This window comes from Anser anser (assembly GCF_964211835.1).
Source record: "Anser anser genome assembly, chromosome: 6".
Classification (NCBI taxonomy): domain Eukaryota; kingdom Metazoa; phylum Chordata; class Aves; order Anseriformes; family Anatidae; genus Anser; species Anser anser.
Genome location: NC_139726.1, coordinates 31,226,074 through 31,245,543, shown reverse-complemented (window position 1 = coordinate 31,245,543; position 19,470 = coordinate 31,226,074). Strand labels below are relative to the sequence as shown.

Sequence of the window (19,470 nt, the reverse complement as noted above, 5' to 3'; positions counted from 1 at the left end):
TCACTCTCAGGTTTAAGCATGTCCTTAAGCACTGCAATGTGCTTAAATATTTTTTTAAAGGTATGCACGAGCTATTCGCCTCAGGTCCCGTCATTCCTGGGAGTTCATGTGCTGGCAGAGGTTAAATAGAAAAGAAACCATCAGGCCATTTAATCTAGAATAAAACTATGATAGCACTTATACATTACAGCAGTAAAGGATTTGGGCAGAAACAGCAAAATTAATTGCTGTCAGCTTGGTAAAAGCACCCAGATGTAATATTCTTTGTGTTTATTTTTTTTTAATTTATTGTTGTTGTTGCTTTTTGTTGTTTTTTAATTTTCCTTGTAAAAAGCAACTGATTTTTGACATTCTGAACTTGCTTTTATCTGAAATGGGTAGGAATTGTTTACAGGTTTAAGGCAATGAAATGGTTTCATAATGACTAATCTTTGAAAAACATGGAAAATATTGTACAAATAAACCAAAAGGCTATAGTGAACCTTCACAGAAAGTTGAACTTAATCTGTCAGAAGTGTTCTCATTGGCTTCTAGAGCTCATGCAAATAAAGAAACATAGAGTTTGGAACAACAAGTTGAGTTATTAGCCCAAGGTAAGTGGTTAATGAGTGCTAAATATACATGTCAGTGAAAGATATACAAACTAAAAGTGGCACTTCTCTTCTCAGAGATTATGTAGGGCAGGACTAGCAATAAATTATATCCATCAAGCTGCCCTTTGGCATAGACTCGCGTCATTAGAGCCAGCAAGCCGGAGTCCTGCTCCCATGGCTTTTCCCATTCCTGCCCCAACCCTTTCCCCATGCCCACAGTTGCCCATCCAGTCCTTGCTCTGTGCACCCAGGGCTGAGACCCATGTGAGCTGGCCTTTTCGCTCCTTGTTGTGTGTTTTAAGAGGGGTGAGGGATGGGTTGGAAGCACATATCGCCTTCTGCTGCCTGGCTGCAATAACCCAGCTGCTGCAACGCCAGCTCCTTTGAACTGTGATTTATTTGCGGAGGAGGACAGGGGATGGCTGGGTTGTGCTGTTTAAACCAGACCTGCCAACCAGCCTTTCCCTTCAGCTCGCTCTGCCCCTTAGACTAAACAGGTTAGGGCTCAGCTGAAAGGCACTGCCCATGCCGTGTGATTTGTCATCGCCTGCTGAGCCTGGAGGATATCGGTCCCCGTGTGGGGAGCCCGGTCCCTGCACAAGCACCACTCCCGCGCGAAGCACCATGCAGGGCAAGGGGTGGAAGGACCTCAGGCGTTGTTTATTTTGGATGTCAAGTAATAGTAATAAATAAGACAAAATAGCAACACGTGCTAGCACTGAGTCAGCTTTGGACGCCAGAGAAATGCATGATCCCAGAGCTGGAGGGGACCTCGCAGGGGCGGTGGTGCCGCTTGCTCTCGGCAGGACTGCGTCGCTCCACCGGAGCCAGGACATCAAACCCACAGCCACTGAGCCCCACAAGCAGCAGGAACAAACACAGATCAGTGGGTGCTGGATTTTGAGACACCAATTTCTGTGCCTTGTCCCTAAGTAGCATTTATGGCATCTTTCTGCATTTGATTTTCAATGACGTTTGATGGAGGTGGTGAAAACAGCCTTGCCTGTGAGCCATTTCCAAGCTACAGAGGATACCATCACAGATCTTGGAAGGGCTTTTAACTTTGCATTCCAGCCCTTGAGACATTTACTTCAGGGATGAGAGACTATTTGTACCACCAACCTTTTTTAAAAGGGGTATGGGGCAAAACCAACATTTACAGGCAGAAAATTATAGCAATGAAACATTTCCAGCAGCAGTCTCTTTGATGGGAAATGCATGGCTACTTCTATTTCCAGTTAAGGACCATGCTGAAGCATGGTATCTCAAGTTGTCTGGGCTTTTAAGATGATCGGGGCTAGAAAGGCACACATTCTTAGTGGTGGTGAACAAGCTGGGAAACAGATCTGCCTGAGAGGAGGTTTTCCAGCTCAGTTTTGAAATTGATTTTCAGGCTTTTTCACAACTTGTGTGAATGTTTAAATAAAAGAATTGAAAAGTTCCCCCCAAAAGGCAGTATTTCCAATTTAAAAATTTACATCAAGCCACAAATTCGAGCGTGTCTTTTTTTTTTTTTTCCCTTTAAAAGGCCATTTTTTGACAAAATTGCTCAAGTGATCTAATGTGTTGCAGTTGGTGAGACGTCGGAGGCATGACGACAATGTAACCTCAACGTAACCTCCTGCCTTTGGGCATTTTTTGGCATTGCCAGAGAGCAGCTCCTGCAAAGCCCTGCCTGCGGGTGTTTTCCTGGGTGATACAAAAATTTTTCCTCGGTGGATCCCTTGCCTCTGAGGTCTCTGATGGAGAGCCCACAGCTGCTTTGCTCAGCGAGGAGATGGGAAGCGTGAGAAAACCTGAGCTCCAGACTCAGTTTTCACAGGGCTGGGAGGGTGAGGACCAGGAGAGGGTGTGGAAACGCCCCCCTGCGCTTTAGATATTTAGGAAAAAAAGGTAGTAAGCAGGGGTGCTTTACAGCCCGGACTGGGAGGGACTTTTGGCGCTGAGTGTCCCAGCTCCGGGAGCACAGCTGTAAATAGGGGTATGGGGTCAAACCAAGGGTTGTGACCTGCTCCTGTTTTATTTAAAGGGTGGGCAGCCCAGGAAGGTTTCCTCTTTTCTCCTTTTCTTTTTTTCCCTTCTTTTTAGAAAGACGTGGGTGAGGAGAAAGCATTACTCGCGGCGGGTAACTTTACACAGGAGGGATGCACTGGAAAGGGGAGAAGAGCACATCTGGCAGGGGGAACCACGAAACACCCTCCCCTTCCCCCTGGCTGCCTTCACGGCAAGGCACACCTCAGTCTCTTCTTCAGAAAACCCTGTTTACAAACTTGGCTTGGGATGTCACAGGTAATTTAGTATGTTTACACAGAGGTAAGAGAGGAAGGGGGTGGAAAGGGCACATTGTCATGGTGTTGGTTACCTCTTGATCCCCATGGCACAGCTGCCCATGGGAACAGGGATGGGGACAGGGACAGGGTCCTCCTGTGGCTGTGATGTGCTTTAAATGTGACACATGGCACCAGGTATGGGGCAAGAAATATGATCCAAAGTGACCTCACGCTCCTGCCGCATTCTCTTTTTTCCCCATTAAATAGGATTTTGACATTATTATAGTTTTCCTACTAGAATGAGAGTCTTTGGCAGAGAAAACAGATGTGCTTAGAGTTCAAAAACATGAGCTGCGAGCCTGAACTTTTAATTTATGGACGAGGTTTTACCAATTACCTTAGTCTGTATTTTCCTACTGTCCCCTCCAGGCTGAGGACCCCCGGTGTCAGGCTCTGTGTAAGCTGGGGCTGAGCAGCTGTGAGCTCCTCAGAGGTGAGGCGAGGGAGAGGCAGCCATCCTAATAGCACAGGGAAACCAAGGGGGAGAGAAGGGAAACGTTATCCCAGGCAGGAGCTGGGGAGATCAGCAGCTGGGTGCAATTCAAGAGCAAGCATCGTTGCATGAGCAGCTATCTGTAAAATAAGTAAGTGCAACATGTGCCCCTCTCCTTTTGCATGGGGTGGCTGTGCTGCTTTCACGTTGCTATGTCATGTAGGCTCAAGGTCTCCAAAGGTGGAGCATCCCGAGGTCCAGTTTATCTCCTTGCTCTCCACCACCCTCTCCCTTCCTCCATCCCTCAGCAAGGCGTGTGTGGGAACCGGTGGAGGCAAGGGATGAAAGCATGCAGACCTTTCAGTTTTGGAGATGCAGATTTTCCTCCTCAGCATCAACTTGGGCCCCGAGCCATTTTGGTGGGGAATGCCATCACAAACAATGTGCTCTGTTTTCCTGGAAGGAGCTGCCCAGGATTTGCGTGAGGGTTGAAATCCCCCTCATTAGCGGGTTGTGTTTTCTTCTCCTGTTTTATTTCTTGTTGTATAACAACGTGTTCCAAAGAAAAGGAGCCCAAGGGCAGACCATGACAAACTGAGTCTCTTCCGTCTTTCTTCCAAATCCTCCAGAGATATTATTTCATCCTCATGATGGTATAGAAATAATATTTACTTCAGCTGCAGCCAATGCATATCATCCGTAGCGCGGTGCGTGTCTGCGTCTGCCACACATCTGAGTGCCTGGATGATGGAGAGGAGTTCAAACACAGCCCTGTAACACGAGTCTAGCAGGAACTGCTGGCCATCGCCCAAGGTAAATGGGCAGGATCATCCGTAGGCGAGGCAAAGGTGGTGGTCAGCCACTCATCTAGCTACACTCACACCATGCTTGCCAAAGAAAACTGTCTGCCTTGACCCTGACTGAGATTCCCAGCACAATCCTCTTTATGCAAGCTCCAGCGAATCTCGAATTATCCCGACGCACAAATAAAATCCATGAGATGGGAAAGCCCTAAGAATGGGCAGCCCGCGATGAACATTTCCCATCTCTTCCTTGCTCTGTCTCTGAGGGAAAAGCTTGCCCCCAATCACCTGGGATTCTGCTGCTCCCAGGCTTTTTTCCAAGGTCTACAAACAAATGCGATGGATCTGCCTTCTCCTGATGCCTTCCACGTAGAAGTAGGAAGCTGATGAGAGCACAGTCCCCTTTGACTTATTTCGCTTGATTCTCCCAAGCAAACACAGCCTTGGGTGTTATAATGAGACAATAAAGGCATTTGTAGAGAGACAAGAGGTAAATCACCAGAGATTTTCCATTGTTTAGTGTATGAATTTCTCATTTTGCCTCGTGGGCATACAGTTAGTGCGTATATGGGGGCTCTTTTATTACATCCTGATATACAGGAGCCAAGCAACAGGTTGGTTCATCCCACGCACATATTCTGCAAGAAAATGGTTAAAATGCATCCTTTTGGAGGCCTTCAGTTGTTGGCTACCATGTTTTCAGACTATTTGGGAAAGAAAACATTTGTGGGTTCTGGTCACTGAGAGGGTTTTACACTTCTTTCACTTTTCCAAAGGTAGCCCCCACAACCACCCCCTCCATACATCTCAGAGATGTTTTTTCTTCTCCTTCACAAAGGCTGGAGTGTTTTCACATGGGCTGCTAACTATATCAATGGGATTTAATGCCTGTCCATGTGAGGCGTGCAATGAAGTGCTCTTCATAAAAACAAACTGCTGACTCAGAACTGAACAGCAAGAGATTAGAATTATGAAAAGCAAACAGGAAATGCTCGAATCGAACAAAAACATGATATCACAGCTGGTCGTTTTTTAATTTAAAAACTGTTGAGGAAAAGGAACATAGGAGACAGCTCAGAGTAAACCCACATTAATTCCTTGCAATAACTCAGTTCCTAAAACTAATGAATTAGCAAAAGAATGGATCACAAATAAGTTTGTCTCATTGGGTAATTGTGGCCTGGTTGGTACCCGCCTCTTTCCTGAAGAGACATGTTTTCTATAGCAGATATGACAACAACAAGATCTTTAAGATGAGAAAGACCACATAACTCTGCAAAAGTGTTGTCTTTTGTTGTTTTGGTGGTGTGTTTTTTCTCCAGGAAATGAGAAATACTTGTTGGTTGGGGGAAGGAACTGCATGTCATAGGTTACTGATGCTAGTCTATACAGTTCTTATGAGGAAGTTTTTAACTGGGAAATTAAGTTCTGTGAAGCTACCTTGCTTTTTGAGAGTGTTGCGTCAGTAAAGGTTGATCTTATCAGAGTTTACAGCTTTGATTTTATCAGAGTATTTTGTCAATTTTATTCAAGTTTTACAAAAGTTTACATAATTCAAATCATTATAATCAAATATAATTCAATATAATACAATTTTGATCAGTGAATGATTTTTAAAAATCACTTTGCAGGCAAATTGGAAATTTGATAGTCCATTTTGAGATGGAAGGAAAACAAATTTTACCTCAAATTTCTTTTCAAATTATGAAAATTTTCATAAAAAACAGCATCTGGTTCCCACATGTCTCTGATTTTTACCATGATGAAGCCTCCAGTATCGTGTCTCTTCACATCACACGAGATTAATTCAAACTGGCTTGGATGAGAACAGTCCATGAAGGCTAAGAGCTGGATGGGAGAAAAAGCAAAAAGACAACCAACAGAGTATATTGTTGGCAGAGCTGGTGGATTCCGTAGGGAGGTCAGTGTTAGGCCTACTTTTTTTTATGTCTTTATTAACGACATGAAAATGCAACGTGATATGGCAGTAAAACAAGGGGGGGAAAGAAAAAGAAAAAAGGAAAATAAAAGAAAAAAGAAGATTGCACAGTCAATAAGAGAAAAATTCTATTTCTATGAGGTTACTGGTTAGAGAACACCTGAAACAGCATTTTCCTTTCTGGGCATCCAATGCTATAATTTGCAGGGAGTTCATAGAAGAAAAACAGCGATGGTGGAAATGGAGGTGTTGAACTTGGCTCGAGGAAGGATTGGACAGAATAACAGGCTATGAGCGCTTAAAGAAAATAAACACCCAGGGAGAAACCCTGACCTTGTTGAAGCTGATGTCAAGACTTTCATTGACTTCTTCATATCCAGGATTTCACACCAAGGAGGAAGAGGAGTTATTTAGTGGTGGAGAAGGCTACACAGAGATAAACTATGGGATATCTCTGGGATAAAAATAGAGGCAAAATGTGAGTTCAATATCAAGGGAAAACAAGGCAAGAGATTTCAGTTTTGTTTAAAGGCAGCAAAATCCAGAGTACCAGCAAAATAATGCAGAAAGAGCCAACTGCAGCTTTGTAACCCTTTAATTAGAACAAGGTTAAATAAAACTAGTGTTACATATTCAGCTCTGACGAGCGAGGAAAATTGGATGCTAACAAAAGCAATGCTACACCCCCTGCAGCCAAACTCCCAACTGTAGCAAGAGACAGCATCTCCCCAGTTTAAGCACAGATGTTTTTATACGGCAAATGTAAATAAGACATTGCCATCTGGTTAATAAAACGCACATCTAAGCTAGACTTGTCTGCATGTCCCCAGATGTAAACATTTAAAAATACATATATATATTATTTCTCTAAGGTCTTCATCCAAAATGCCCATAGAGGAAGAATTCTCGCTGACTTCAAAGTGTTGAACAGGACCACAAAATGTCTTCTCTGTCTGTCTGTCCTATAAATTATGAATTTATATTAAATTTCACTGCTGTCTGTGAAGCAATGTAACCAGGTTTAACTGGCAGCATGTATTGTAGACTGTCCAAAGTCTGATGAAATCTAGAGGCTATTGGAGAAATTGGCTTCTGAAATGTATAGCACATGTAAAAATTCTGGCATAAGGCAAGCTATTTTCAGCAAATGGTAACTGTGCTGAAAAAAATTCAATTTGGAGATGAAATCTATGCATATGAGTTGAAATTGTCAACCAGTTGTTTGGTATAAAGGGAAACACATTCTTGGAGAAGTGGAAACATTGTGTTCTTCAAAAGACTTCTTTCTTCCCAAACTAGCATACTATTAAAGTAAAATTCATAAGGACTAACTAACCATAACATCAAAAGAAAATGGATTGTCCCAGGTTGCACAGAAAGTTTTGAGTGACTCACAGGAAAGGTTTTTGTCTTTCCCATTTTCTTGTGAAGAAAAGCAAGAAGTTTCCAGATGGGCTCGGTCACCTCCCCAGGTAGTCCACTCCTTCCCTCACTCCAGAGGGAACGCCATGGATGTGCAGTCCTGTCGGGATAATCTTTTTCATCCTTCTGCATAGAAGATATTACACATTTGAGGATGTTTGAGGATGAACGCCTTCATGGAGGTGTCTAGCTTTGCCTGTACAGCAAGAATTGACAGGAAAACACAGCCTTGGACTCCGTTCCTACCACGCCAGCATACTAACTGTGGGAGTCTGCTGCCAATTTTTATCTTTATAGAGGGGCTGAGTTAGCAGGAAGATTGCCAGAATGAATTCTTGCCCCACCAAGAATGAAAAAAGAAGGTAAGATAACATCACTCAAAGTCTCCATGTGCATGCAAAAAGGAAAAGTAATTCAGCAACAATATAGAGAACTTGCCAATTTCACATGAGATAAGCAGCTAGAGCTACCCTCCCGTGTGTGTGTTTTGGAAGCTGCTTTAGCACTCCACTTGTCAACACTGTGTACTGTAAGACTCTTCCCATCTTACTCAAGCTTTGCATAACTGTTTTAACTGGTTTTTATTTGGTTGATTTTTTTTATTATTATTTATTTATATATATATATTGTCTTTCCAACCACTGTGAATGGCAAAGCAGTGGAACAACAGTTTATCTCATCTGTATATCTCAAAGATGCTTGTTGAAAATGAAGAAACAATAATATGGCTGTCCAGGTGCAAAAAGCAAGAGGAAGGTAAGAGGTTTCTTCTGACACGTCAGCCAGGCTGCTGTGATCCTTTTGTCTGCAGTGAGGTGTAAGATTTATTACTGTGAGACTACATTGCCAGGATAGGACAAAATCCAGCAGCTACCAAAAACTCTAGCAGACAGGCACCAGGAACCAGTGCTTTGTATTTATTATATTTGAAAAATAACCTCAAGTTTTATTTCCTTTTTAAATAAACAATCTTAAAGCTAAAAAGAGCCCAGCAGCATCATCCCACTACTCTTAGCTATAAGCTCTTTGTGTGCACAAGGGACAGCAGGGTTTCAGGCCATCCTGGTCAAGCCTTGGTCAAGGTTGGAGCGGGTCGCTCCAGGCAGACCTTGGAGAGCTCCCATGAATCCCTGACACGTTGATGCTGGAACTGGCTTTTCAAGTCACCCTTCTACTAAAATCTCCATTTAGACATCAGAACTTCAAGAGGAGATCTCTAAATAAATGAACGCTACCTTCCTCCCAGCTGGTCCCACAGTTTGTTGAGACAGGTTGGAAAAATATCCAACAATACAACAGTTGCTTTGAGGCATGAATAGCATCCAGCAAGTCCATCAAACATTAGGACCTACATTTCTGGCTGGGCCCCTGAAGAACCACTTCAACATCTCTGGGTCTCCTTGGATCGGATGAAACACTACTAACTGTTTTTGGTTGCTTAGAATATTTAAAGCTAAATCATAAGGGGAAAAAACTAAAAATCTTACTCTTGCAACTCACATGGAGCTGCCTTGCTGGGAGAAACTTCTCAGGACCAGGCTAGTCTTTGAGTCATTGTACACTGACAGAAAGTTTTTCCCTTTTGATTTAAATTTCACAGTTGTTACATTTTTTAAGAGGAAGTTGAAAATATTTACTGACATGAACCATACTTTGTGCTTTTTCAAGAACTAAAAAATGTTCCATTTCAAGACTGTCTTTGAAATGTTTTCCTTTTTTCCTGAACGCTTTTTAAGGCTGTGTCAAGCTTCCTCATTAAAAGCAAGAGGCGATTTCTTATCAGCTGCCCGGCATGGTGTGATGTTTGTGTTATGCCGTGATATTTTGTTTAAGTCCTCGGGGCTGGGGTCAGGGGCTGGCATTGCAGCGGGCAGTCTTCCTGCCTTGTTCATGGCCGGGGGCTGGGAGCTCCTCTTCCCTTCCCCAAAAGAAAGACATTTCTTTTAAATGAGTGAGTAACAGGATTGGGTACATATTTAGGCTGCCCTTTCCTGAATAATCCAAAGAAATCAGCCCGTTCTAATAAGGGGAAAAGTACTCCTCCATCATTAAGCGATCCCAGCCCCATTTTCCCTTTCATCCCCACGTGTGTCCCCAAAGCATGTCCCCAGCCAGAGCCCCCTCATGAAGCCCCACCGGGCTGCAGATCTCCACGGCCCCCTCCAGGGTTATCCTCTTGCTCACGGAGGCCCATTTTTTGCTGGGAAATGACCTGAAGCATTTTCTAGCTTCTTTTCCATTCTTCTAGCAAAATATCTCCAGACTCCAGCTGGCAGGGCGGGAGCAGAAAGTCTTCATGAAGTGACTCGGACAATGCCTGAGCATGTACAGAAAGAAAGCCTGGAGCCGTGTGTGCAAGAAGAGAGGTATGGAAAATGTGAGTGAAAACAGCAAAACCGGGAGAGGAAAGGAAGGACGCATCCCAAGAAACAGACCAAGCAACATGGGCATGATGAAAGTTGGCCATGGTATATCCCACCGGGTGCATGGAGCAGCTTGGGCAGATCCAGGGGGTCACTCACACTGCCATGGCAAAAGCTGAAATAATATGGGAAATGTGTGAACCCTGCTCCTAGGGATCCTCGGAAGCAACACAAGGTTCACGGGGTGGCTGAGCGCTGCCCTAGCTTCCTGGAGGAGCTCAAACCAGCCCCCAGGTGTTATTTTAACAGTTTCTTGTGTATAAATATTTATAAAATGCCTGCTTCAAATACCCCTTTAAAATAAAATAAAATAAAATAACCCTCCAAAGAATAACCTACCTCTTATTGCATCTTTGGCAAAATATTTTCGTAACCTTTCCTATCTTCAACCCTGGGGCTTCTGCTAGCTGAGCAAAGCTCTCTCCTCCCCACTCCCCAGCCTGCCCATGCTCCTCCCTCAGGGCAGCAAACTGCTTGCTTGGTGGTTAATAAGGTCACACAGGGCTGTAAGGACGTCAAGATTTGGGGGCAGAAGGAGGTAGAGGGAAGAAAAGAAGCTTTTCAGATTCACAGACCCATCACAAGCACTTGGGTTTCATCTGCAGGGGTCAATGGGAGTGAGGAAAAAGATCAGGGAGCAAAATGGTTTGCTGACGTGCAGCATATTTGACTTTCAAGGCTTGGGACCTTAGGCAGGATTGAAGGGCTGCTCTGTGTGTCCTGGGCATGGGAGATCTCTGCTCTCTGTAACTCTGACCGTTATCAGCCAGCCCTGTTGGGAATGGGCTGGATGTCATGACAGAAGGGCTGTGGGGTGACTTCTTACCAGGAACACCTTCCTGGCAAGGGAGGGCAAAACATTTTGAAACCCCAAACAAGAATAAAATTTGGCATTTTGTGCAATGTCCTATTTTACCATTTTTTCCCTCTTCTTATCCTTTTATTAGTTTAAAAATAAATAAAGGATGAAAGGGATAAAGAAAGGTGAGGCTTGTCTTTTGTATGCTGGAAAGTGACCAAAAGTCACTTGGTCTGGGCTAGCTACATGGGCGTCTGGGCATGGCGTGGGGCACCACATCAGCCCCAGAGGCACCCAAACTTCAGCCCTGATCCCGATGGACAAAGCATCCAAAAGCCTCCAACTAAACAACGAAGATTCCATCTTGAGAGAGCTTTTGGGAGGCTTTAAGGATCCAGAAGCAGGGTTACCTGCATATTACCTGGAGGTGGACAAAGCATCTGTTGGGGATGAGTGAAGGGAGGATCTCTCCAGGGTGGTTACAGACACTGACCAGGGACTTGGCTTGGCAAATGCTTGCTTCTTCCCAAACTTCCCATCTTCCTGGCCCACCCAGGGCAGCAGGGCTACAGCCCATGGCCAGCGAGACACGACACCTGAAACTGAATCAGCCCACAGTTGAAAGTCATCGTACCGCTTGGGATAATAGAACTCATTTCATGTCCACAGCGCGTGCCCCTTTTTGTTCCTAAAATTGTCTGGTTAGCAAATCCCAAGGCAGAGCTGTCAGTCTGCCCCCAGCCATCTCTGCTGCGGCACATGAATGGGGACAGGCTCATTTTGAAGTCTTCCTGGGGTAAGTGTGACCTACTTTCATGGCCGCGGCATGGTTCATTATGAATTCCTAATGATCTCATTGTTCCATTAAATGAAGGTTGCCACCTGTCCCGAAGACGTTAGATCAAGCTGGGATTAACATATCTGCTGACCCATTTCTCCCTTTTGTAGGGCACAGAGCCATGATCAATAGGTTTCTCAGGGCACCCAAGGCTGAGCGTTGGCAGCAAGCTGGTGCTGGCTCTGATTGGCGTGGGGTGTCGTGTGGTCATTTGGGGTTCAGATTCCACCCATATAGACCCCCTCAGAAAAAAATGTTTAAACCTTATGAATAATTTATCGTGGCTAAAAATCACAGGGAGGGAATTGCTGAGGTTGCATCCAGGGTGAATGAAATGCTTCTAATTTAAGAGAGGCTATAAGAGACTTGATTAAGGGTCTGAAGGCTGCTTGCAGTTTTGCTCGGGGAAGTGATCCTGAGTGCAGTGCTGCAGTAAAAATGTGCAGGTTGGCACCCAGCAGCCTTCCTGTGGGTGCAATAGCCTGGCTCAGCACCCAGCTCCACCAGGGCACAGGGTTGGAAGCACAACCTGTGCAGCACCAGGGGCAAAATGAAGAAAGAAGGAGAGAAGAAAGAGAGAGAAATAAATCCCCATGGACAGGCACAGAGAGCTTGTCGCAGCCAAATGACCTCAAGTGCACCGCTTTCTTCTCTTGCTCGAGGAAGGCAGAAGTACAGCTGCATTTTTCATAAATAGGAACACCCTAGCTTGATGTTTTTTAAAGCTGTCTAGACAGTACAGCAAGACCTTATTTCATGTCACATAATCACTTTCCCATTTTTCTTTTCAGCACAGGACATTTTCCAAGATTAGATAGAAGCTGGTGGAGCAGCGTGTTATTAACCTTGGGTGTGCCTCCCTGCTTTAGGCTCTCCTTGTCCGAGCGGGAGGTGCCTTGCTGTCTGATCACGTCTCCCCTTTATTCCTGTCTTCCCCCTTAACAGAAGAGCTTCTTCCTTCATTAGATGGCCAAAGTTAGAAAAAAATACGTGTGGAGAGGAGATTTGCCCTGGCAGAAGAGCATCTCAGGGGAAGGATGCTGGGCAGAGACACGTCACTCCAAAAAACCTTGTTTGGTGTTGCTTGCTGATGAATCCAGGTCTGTTTTTGTGCACTTCTCAGAGAAGAAGCCCAAACAGCTGCCCTGCCAATGCTGTGACCAGGAAACCTGGCCAGCAGCAACGTTTTTATAAAGTCTCATCCCACGGTAGGACTGCCACGTCCCCACAAGGCTGTTAAAGTGATCAGCCCTGCACAGCAGCAGGCAGCACTCTCCCTTTTCACTTGCTCGGTGTTTTGCTTTAGAGGATGCAGAACCTGACTTTGGGAATAATTTCAGCTCGAGAGTACCTGGTGTTTTTCTTCTCCTTCATGCAAACTGCTAAAATGATCCAGGAGAAGTGCCTTTCCTTGTGCAAATTCTCTGCTGCGTAGCAGAAAGTGAATACATGAGCTGCCTGATATTAATGCTTTACTTCACAATTTACATATCAAGTGCTTTAATGAATTGTTGTCAGTATCATTGTCTCTACCATGAATAAACTTAAAAGTAATGGATTTGTAATTAATTAAAATTTAATTACAATAATTTGTCATTTTATTATTTGCAATTATTACCGTAAAGGCAATAAAAATTGCAGGATGTCACAACTGAATACAAATCCCTAATCAGAAGCAATCAACTCGCACCGTAACCTTGAACAAGGGTGATTTTATTAATGCACCTCTGCTGAAGCCCAACCTGCTGCCGTGCCCGTGGTGGCTGCAGCATCTTCAGCCCTGGATGGGGATTTGGGTGATCATGGGGGCATCATCTTGCAAGCAGAAGCTTCTTTGCTCCGAGGTATGAAGTGAAAAAGGCCAAGGCTTAAACTGTGCCTGTGTTTGGTGCTGCCATCCCCGTGACTATTTCCAGGACTCTCAACATCCCTGTTCACATGCAGTTAATTCTCCCCACTTGAGGGAAAAAGATATGAGTTTCCTTGTCCCTGCATCTTGATAGGCTCCAATCATTTCCATGACTCCCTGGCATATTTCATTTGGCTTGGCCCGATATCTTAAAACAACATGTTTTAGAGCAGTTTTCCACTGGCTAGTCTCAAGACATCTTCAAAAGGCATGAGAACTGGACCCACAACAGCAATTAGGCTGCAATTAAGCAAAGACTTTCCAAGTGAATGCCCTCAAGGGGCTATTTTTGTGATGTGGGATGGGGTCTTCAGGTTGGTTTGTCCCATCCTGCTAAATTTATCCCTTCTCACCATCATATCCCAATATTTTCCACAGCCCAAGCCATCCACCGGTTTTAGTCTTTGAAGTCCATTAATTGGTTTTGAAAGGAGTAAATGCATTTTTAGCTTCGTTTCTGAGGGAAAGCTTATGTTCATTTGCCTGTCCTCCCATAAGCCCTCCTGGATGTGTTGGCCAACTTCACGCAAAGCCAACAGAGGGAGGAGAGTTGTCTCGCTGGCGCTCTGTGCCTACAAGCTAAACAAAAACCAGGCATTTGGAGAGAGGCGAGAGGAACCCATCTGATGTCCCCACATCTCCTGGTGACTCTCACTGGGTTTGAGAACTCCAGATACATGTGGGAAGGGCAGATCCTGAAACATGGTAAAGGCTGAACCCTACGGAGGCCGGGCAGACCGTCATGTTTCAAATGCAAAATGTCTCTGCTGCTTCTGGTCGGGAACTCGGCCACCACTTCATAAATTAACACCCCACTATCGTGTTTGCTCTGTGAGCAGACGGTTTGCTGTGAAACAATACTGTCCTGGAGGCGTCAGTGCCTTTGGGTTATCTTAGTGGGAGACTGACATCAGAGACTCACTTTATCCGCTGGGACGGCTGCACTACACCAAAATTCCTTTCCATGACACCCTGAGAGGTCTAAACAGCCTCTATTTTTAAGCTGTGATACAAGAGCTTTTTTAGAAAGCTGAAGATCCCTGCATCTCAGCGCCGAGGCTTGCAGAAACGTACAGCTTCATGCACACAGCCATCCACATAGTTTCACCATGAGCCGAGAGCTAAAGGCATACATAAAGCCTCCACGGCATCAGGGCCTCATTTTAGGTGAACCCTAGAAAACAAAAACACCATAGTCCTGGGGTATTTGCATTTCTTGTAAACACGCTTGCAAAAACACTTAGCAAATGAATGTTAATTGTTCTGCAGAAATCCCACCCCGTTCAAAGGGAAAGGGAAAAAAAAAAAAGCCCGAGGTGGACATTGCCAATTTTTCCATTGACCCCCAAATAAAATGCAGGTGATCTCATCCAACATTGATCAGCAGAGCCCGGGTAGGAAAATAAAAAGGAAATTACTTCATCTTAAGTGTCTATTAGCTGATGTTAAGCAATTAAAAAGGCTCAATTTGATAGTAAAACCATTGTGACGAGCACACGGATGCCAGGACAAGCTCGGTAGGACTGGAGCTGTCACGGCGGCTGTCAAAAGCACCTAACTGCGACCCTTTAAAGCCATTTAAGTGCCTTCGGTTGGGTTCGCGAGACAATTACGCCGCTAACAAGCATTTACATGAAAAAGGCTGCAGGCCCCCGCTTTTGTTGCTTTCCAGCTGAAGGCTGGCGGACCCGGGAGCATTTTACACACGCTGCAGCTGCTCGGGTAGCAGGGAGAGATAAAACTTGACAAATTAACGCAGCGCACGCCAAACAAAAGACCGACCTTTGAACTTGCTGTTGCAAGGATCCCAGCCCAAGATTCGGTCAGAGCTAAAAGCTCCGGCTTTAGCCTTGCCCCCACGACTGCATCTGGCCTCGGCCGGGTGGATAATCCCTCCTGAGCATTGCGCCAGCCTTTCCTTCTGTTTTCTACCCCATTCCTTAAGGAAGGGATGTCCGTCTGTCCATCTTCCCTGCTTCCTCCCGATATGGGTCTTCTCTCAAGGAAGCCCTCCAAGATGATGATGTTCTTGGTGTTCTCTTTTTTCCAGGGCTTTCTGTAATATATAAAATAATCCATTATTCAAGCCATAACCCTGGCTCTTGTTGAGGAAGAAATGGACTGGTGGTGGCTTGACAGCTCTACTGCCTTTTTGTCTCCTGATTTAGACTTTCACAAATGATCCTGTCGAAGCTATGTCTTGCAGTGCCCCAATGTTAATAGTTTTTGGTATAGATTGATGATACCACCTTAAAGCCACTTGGCAGGGGTAACATTGGTCTGCTTGTGTTCAACAGATATCTCAGCAGAAAAAAACATCATCCAGCCTGTGTCCGTACCTGGCCACCGCCTTTCTCCAAGTGGATGCTTCTGTGGATAAGTGCACAGCATCATCTCGGGGTACCTTGGAAAACAGAAACATTTCACCTCCCTGGAAACAGCAAGATAAACCCTCTATTTTGAAGCCTCTTCTTTATATGGGAATTCTCATCAAGTCCATTAAAATAGGAACAAACAGGAAATGCTTTATATGCCACTAAAATAGATTCAAAATGCTCGCTAGAGTGACACAAAGGTAAACAAAGCATGGAATATGTAAGGCAATAACAGCAGCTCTCACCACATAGCTCAACATTTAAGGTTAATAAATAAATAAATAAATAATCTTTTCTAATTTTGCTCTTCTTTCATCCAGTGAGAGCATTGCCAAACCGTGTGGCCGTTCTAGTCTGAAGCTCGATTTCATGCTTGGCTCCCACCGTGAACATGAAGATGGCAGTGTTTTGGGACTCCAGGGTGGGACCAGGAGTCAGGTGTACTTGATTTTCAAGAAAGGGACCCACATAACAGCATCTCTTTTCGTGTTCTAAAGCAAGTTTCGCTGCTGTGATATCTGTGGTTCGTTATACCTTTTTCATTCCCTTTCTAGACAGTAAAAGCCAAAAGGAGAAGATGTAACCAAGTAACTCTCTCCTGGCATTTCCTGAGCTGGGATCATGTGGATGGGAAGGATTGCACAGCCCACGTGCAGACGGACCCGACGCAGAGCTGAGAAGGGTCTGGGGAACCTCTGCTCCCCACATCCCAGGGCGTCCCTCCTCACTGAACACTGCCAGAGCATGGTGGTCACACTGTGAGGTCTGCACAGGTTCATGCGATGAGGACTAAATATAGAGTAATTGCATCCAGCCCAGGAAGAATAGCAGGGGGGAATCATCAGATATACACTCGCCCTGCTTTTATGGTCATCCGCATCTGTAGACGACTAATTTGATTGCTCTGAGAGGCAGGGCTTGATGATCTTGGAGGTCTTTTCCAGCCTAATGATCCTATGAGTATATGGCTTTATCTTTTAAAACCAACAGCACCCCATGACGGTCATCCCCACAAGTCCTGCCAACATTTCGGGAGCAGCACAGACCAGGGCTGGGAGTTTTCGAGAGGCCTTGCGCCCCTGCCTTGCATCACCATAATCCCACAGGGACTTCCTTCTTTCTTTTAGGTCACACACACCAAAACTACACAAGTTTTTCATGTTCTTTCTGCAGGGAAATGTGAAGGCCTGTGCAGATTCCCTCTGCCGTGCTGGGGACGTGATGACTGACGGATCGAGATGTCTCTTGTCAAGAGCACCACAGGAGGCACTGAAAATATCTGTCTTCTGGAAGAAGGTTAATTACAGAAGCTCAGCGTGCACGTAGGGGTCCCACCAGTCAGCACAAGATAAGCAGCCTTGGGAGTATAAATTATTACAGGCGATAAGGCAGAAGTTCTCCTCAAACAGCTCTGTACATATGTTCCCGAGATTGACTCCAGAGATGCTTGTCATCAGATGTCAAACAAGAAGCTACAAAAATTACAGAGAAATAATTTCCTGTGTTTTTTTTTTCTTGTCAGCAAATGACATTTTCTCCCTTGTTTGGATTAACTGAATGATTTCAGACCCTAAAAAGACACAGCTACAAGAGACAAGTCCAATACCTGATCATGGGTGGCTGCCCAACCCAACCACCCCACTGTGTCTGTAGCAAAGGGGGCTGGCTTTAGCTCTAGGAATGAGATAAATTATAGACATCCACCGCTATGGTTTTTGTTGTGACTATCTCCTCTACAAGCCATGTATAAACAGGAAACCACGCCACATGGCAGGGAGCGGACTAAATGCTGGCAAATACTGATAGAAATCAGGTCATATTGACATCGTTTGTTTATCCATTGCTTTGTTAACACTGTTTATCCTTTATAGCTTAGATAGTGTCTTGGCCAGATATTTTTTGGGAAAAAAAGAAAAAACAAAACAAAACACTGCCATCCATCTACTGCTCACTTGTCCTCCAAAATCTGTGGCACTGCAAATGCTCACTGCCAAATATCACCAGCCGTGTTGGACCCAGAGGTGAGGTGGCTCCTCCTTTGCAGGTCCAAGCTGATTTACACCACTCCTCCGTGGAGGTTTCTGTCTGATTCCCAGGAGCTTGCTGCCATGTCTTGCTCTGGGGGAATTTCTCTCCTACGAAGGTGCCAAATGCACTTCAAATGAGCATCCTGCTGCAATTCAGGACAAACCCACAGCCTAACAGTGCATTGCACAGCAAAGCACTGCTGTAGGCACAGCAGCCTACATTTGGCTGTTTATCCCTACCTGGTAGTTTATTCCAGGCCTGAATTCATCATGCTGGAATGAGGAGTTTACGTGCATTGTAAATGTTTTACGTGCATTTCTTTCAATGCTATTAACACGCCAACATCTGCACTATTGCAAACATGATTTATTTGCAATGTTTTGTGTTTTACAGCAGCAGCTCATCTGTTCCTAACTCTCCCCTCCCCGGTCCAGATAGGCCGGAAATATCAAGGTAGCGTTCCCACCATCGGCTCTGGGATATCAAAAATAGATGACACGAAAAGACCCTTAAATTCCTGCATTCATTTTTCAGGGATTTCTTTACCCAGCTGAGTCCACAGCAGGTCACCAGCTTCTGCTGGCTGCTGCCTCTTTCACATACCTTCTGCCTTAGTTTTCTGGTGTAACCCCTTATTATTCCACCCCTATCAACAGGGCCGTGGCAGTTTTTACCAGCTAAGGAGCTGCTCCTCCACTCCCAGAATTCTTCTGTATCGCATTAGGGCTTTTGCAATCGAATCCAATTCATTTTTAAGCACTGCCTCTATCAAGGGAGCTCTTTATTAAGCACACAGTGTGCGGTGTTTAACCTTTACAGCGGGTTACCCGCATACTGAATTCCTCCCTGCAGGTCAGACCTCTTCTCTGCCTTCACCACGAGATGGATAACATGTCCCAAGTGGACAACGTGTCCCCTTGCAGGACAAGGTGTCCCCCTGCAGAAGCACAATGTGTTTCATGCTGGTACCTAATGCCACCCACTGCACAAGGAGGACTTACATCTCATTATTGATCGGGGTCACAGAACCCGGCCCCAAAACAGAGATTTTGGGACTCAGCTGCTCAATGCCTCATCCCCTCCATGGTTTCAGCAGTGCTTCACCCCACCCTGGGCCACACACCACCATCCCCTTTGCTCGAGTTGTGTTTCCCATTCACACAGGAAAAAAAACCTTATTATAACTCCGAGCTGACACTGCTTGGGGCAGGGTCTCTCCAGTTCTCATGGACAACCACACGCAGTTAAAAATATTGCAGCTGCTCTGAGCAGCCAGATGTTACCCCTGGAAATTTCCTCGGCCCCGTGCTCCTTCGGTAAGGCAAAATCCCTGGCTTGGGACACAGCCTTAAAAGGGTTTGCTGAAGATATAGGGTGGGCTCTGCTGCGTGCTCCTTCCAGCAGGAGCAGCTCTGCAGATGCTGGGATATTCCCAGCATGAGCCGGGAAGCTGAGCCATCGCCCCGAGCAGCCCAAGGGGTTATGAAGGGCCATGCCACCGCGTGGGGCAGGATTTCGTCCTGTCCTTAATTTGCCTGTGGGATCCGAATGGAATTTTTTCCTATTTCTCTGCCAGGC

General features: G+C 45.3%; 1 long non-coding RNA gene across 1 annotated transcript; it reads right to left on the bottom strand.

The window, feature by feature from the left end:
• Positions 1–6,675: 6,675 nt before the first annotated feature.
• Positions 6,676–11,531, bottom strand: LOC310901318. The gene is made up of 2 exons (XR_014585727.1): positions 11,164–11,531; positions 6,676–7,646 (listed from the first exon to the last, which is right to left on the bottom strand). It is a non-coding gene; the product is annotated as an uncharacterized lncRNA (long non-coding RNA).
• Between the last annotated feature and the right edge of the window lie 7,939 nt (positions 11,532–19,470).